Genomic DNA, 3,976 nt, shown 5'->3' with positions numbered 1-3,976 from the left:
AGGATGTAGGGTTTATTCTAGGGTTGCCAGTTCAGGGGGATGCACTGACTTGTGGGGTGATAGAGAACAAGGCTGCGTATTTTGTTAATAACTGGTTTGAGCCTTTGACCGAGGAGGAGGTTGTTAGGCCTCAATGATACTATAAAAGGGGGTTGAATATAGTATTTATAATCAATTCGATTATGAACACAAGTATGTAACAGAAAACAAGTTTATTCAATATATCAAACTCTGTTACAGTAGGTTTAATCTACTCTCTCAGTGATGTATGATATCACTAAGAGCTGCTAGGGTTATAAAGAATAATCTTTCTCGTGAATGATAACACATATAGCATAAACCCTAAGTTGTGTTTATATAGTACACAGTTACAAGATATGTTCTAATTGATATGAAATATATCTCTTCCTAAAATATATCAATCATATATTATATTTTTACAAGTCTTCTAGTTTTCCAACTCCTAAAGCATATCTTCCTTTGTTTAGTCCAGATCATCTCCTAGAAATCAGCCGCACTTTACTTCTGAAGCATATCCTTCCTTAAGTTCTGATATCTTCCTGTCTTCAGTAAATCCTGATTTTCAGCTGAGTCCTGATAAGTCCTGATATTAAGTTCTGAAACTGAACACATCAGATTAGTCATGACATCATAAATATATCTATCAATCTCCCCCAAGTTGTAAATTATGAAAAATATACAAGTTAATAGATTTGATGATGTCAAAAACATTTAATTACAAATGCAATGAAAGTTTATTTAGACAACTAACTACAACGTACAGTCCTTGCAGCTTTTACCAATTTTACAGAATCAATCTAAATCCAAAATGATTCTTGACAAAATTTGATATCAGTCTCTCTTCTGCATTTCTCAGGACTTGAGCTAATTTTGCCTTGACTTGCTGCAGTTCTTCATCTTGACTTCCAATCTGGTAGATAGCAGTCCTAAGTGCTGAAATTGATATTCTTTCAAGCCCATCTTCAAGTCTGATAACTCTGGGATGTGAAGAGTCTTCATTGTAACATAAGCATCTTCCTTTCAGAATTACTTCTACCTTAGCAGAATTCTTCCTCATAGGAATTTCTCTTCCATCATCTTCAACTATCTTTGGAATAAATTCTGCAACCCTTGATCCAGAGATTCTGGCTTTATCCCTTATGGTCTTCATCAAGAAATTTGACCACCTTCTGGTAACCTCAGACTTTATCTCGGGTCAGAAGTTTGGGGTCCACAACACATACACAATATATAAACTTGTATAAGAAATACTATTTACAATGACCCTGCTTTACATAACCACGGATCGTAACAGGTTAAAGTATGAAAACAAGCCACAACCTTAACTTTTATTACAACGTACCAAATCCCAACTAATTTAACTTACAACTGATAATAAAATTATTTTTACAATCTTACTATCTCTCTACCGTATGAAGCTCCTTGCTAGCCCGATCCAACTCAAACTGGAACCTTAGCCCGCACTTTGGACTGAGGAACTTTACTATCATCCATATCCTTTTCAACTGTAAAATATATAAAATGAATCGCAAGGGTGAGCTAACTAGATCAGCAAGTCACAATGACAATAATTGAGGTTAATCAATGATCAAACGAGATGATTCAGAGGAATCAAGTTTATTGCTAAACAATCATTATAATTGGATATTCATTTTAAGTTCTAAAACCAAGGTTAGGCTGCTGATCAGTCACGCACTAACCCTGAGCAAAGCACACAACACTGCTCTAATTACGGGATCCAAGGCACACATTGGCCTAAATTGACCATTGATAAGGTCTGACCATGAATTTGGTTCACACATATAAAAAAACTATCCAATTCTAAAGCAGTTCAATATGATAAACAATATAATTCGATAAACAAGATCATAATCAATGATGGTTAAACACTTGAATAAAAACGTAAGGAAACTCATGGATATCTCAAGGGTATATCAGGGTATGTATAAGAAACGGTTTTCAGTCTATAAAATGATCAGGTATTAGACTAAGACTGATTTTTGAAGGTATAGTTCTTTGATGTTATAGAGAATGGTTGGAGTATAAAAGTTTCTGTATTTTCAAACAATTTTGTTCCAGTGTTTGGTGTTTGATTGTTTATACATTTGGGGAGTAGTGTCATATTTGTGTGATTTGGTATTTGAAAATCAACAAAGGATGGTTCAGAAAAATTTAAGGCTTATGGCTCAAAGATCAAATGAGGTGATTCGGGTTCAAGGTTGTATGATTCAAAATACTTACAATATAAAACAGAGCTATTTTGAATACTTAACAATATTTCACGAGAGAATTTGGAAACATTTGCATTATATCTTGAAAGAGGTTTAGAAGTACACTATTACTGATCAACTCTGAGCTGACTCTGCCGCTCAGGCTTTAACGTCCAACCACTAGTTCACATTGGGTTCGACTTCGACACTCAGGTGTTTTTCTGTCGAAACTCCACTGAGCTCGTTGACTGACCACTAAGTTATCTTTAGTCCAATGTCCACTTTCGGTTTCCCGACTAGAACCTACAGGGGCGAAATACTCTATGTTAGACGTCTAGGTATGCTTGACATATCCTTGCTAACACTCTACCCATTCGATATCAAATCCAGACTCGTAATTACACATATTATAATAACACACACAACAATCAGAGTTCACCTACTCAAAGCATAACTCGATGTTCATTTTCGGAGAATGCATATACTCGACATTTTAGAAAACAAGCTGTCAGTCATATTTTACAAAGTATTTATTCATTGTTATATAATTATTTAAATTCAGTTGGTAGTTCCGATATGTTACAGGGTACGTTCCCGAAAATCGGGCAGCGCCTCCTTTGCTTATCAGACCACCCATCGAATACAGTCGATGTCAAACCAACAACAATCAATTAAACACACAATTTCAAATTTCATAATTTAATTCAATCACAACATCAATTCCACAATCTCGTAATTATTTACATACAACTCCAATATACGATTTATTCTCGAAAACATTTTATACAAATCATTTTATTATTTATAAAATTTAGGACTCAGATAATAATCATCACAGTCCACCGTTGACTCACCAAAGTTCATCGTCAACGACGGTAAAATTTTTGATAAATTTTGGGTTTCCAACGTAACTTCACCGATCAATCCTTAAAATAATTCCGCACGAATAATTAATATCATAGATTTGTAATCAATTAATTCCTGCAAAGAAAGAAATAAATATTAAGACCAAATCCAACTGCACAATCCAGCCCAACAGGAGTCCAACACAACCAACTGAAAAATATACACCACCGCACACACACACGGCCGCCGCGCAACACAACACACACACATAAATTAAACACACACGATACATACACTTATATCCATGTATACATATATATACCAATAGGACAAGGACCAAAATCAAACGGGAAGAAACAGCCGGAAAAGTACCGGAAACGGCGGCGAGATGAGCACCACCGGGAAAGGAAATGGAAATAGAGGGGAAGGGGAGAAATCAGAGAAGAAAAAGAAGAAAGAAGAGAGTCACAGAGATATAAGAGAGGGAAACAAAGAGAGATTATCAAAGAGATGAGGAAGGCGGGCGCAGGAGAACAAAACGGGGGGGGGGGGGGTTGTTAATTAATATATTTTTTTCTCTCCCTTCCAGCTTGAAACACGTAGCTACAACCATGCTGAAAAACTGACACGTATGTATTCAAGATAATTACGAAGATTTAAAGGCCTATTTTATCCCAAAATTCGAAATTATCAGATCGAGGTGCTCATAAAACTATCTCCAAAAATTACGAAAATAGTCTTGAAATATCATAAATATCCCGAAGTTTATAAAGACATAATTTTAAAAATTTTAAAACAATTATTGAAATGCAATTTATACCTGCTTTAATCCATAAAACGAAACAACGCGTGGGTAAAACTAATCCCGAAAATTTCCAAAATAATTTTAAAATTCACGA

General features: G+C 35.0%; 1 long non-coding RNA gene across 2 annotated transcripts; it reads right to left on the bottom strand.

Moving 5' to 3' along the window:
• Positions 1-858: 858 nt before the first annotated feature.
• On the bottom strand, positions 859-3,588 carry LOC141706152 (uncharacterized). 2 transcript variants are annotated; one of them, XR_012568675.1, is made up of 3 exons: positions 3,086-3,588; positions 2,356-2,534; positions 859-1,526 (listed from the first exon to the last, which is right to left on the bottom strand). It is a non-coding gene; the product is annotated as an uncharacterized LOC141706152 (long non-coding RNA). The 2 variants fall into 2 exon arrangements; XR_012568676.1 differs by having other exon boundaries at positions 3,450-3,581.
• Positions 3,589-3,976: the final 388 nt, after the last annotated feature.

This window comes from Apium graveolens, chromosome 2, assembly GCF_009905375.1.
Source record: "Apium graveolens cultivar Ventura chromosome 2, ASM990537v1, whole genome shotgun sequence".
NCBI lineage: Eukaryota > Viridiplantae > Streptophyta > Magnoliopsida > Apiales > Apiaceae > Apium > Apium graveolens.
Note: the sequence above shows the minus strand (reverse complement) of the source record. Positions and strands in the feature narration are given on the sequence as shown.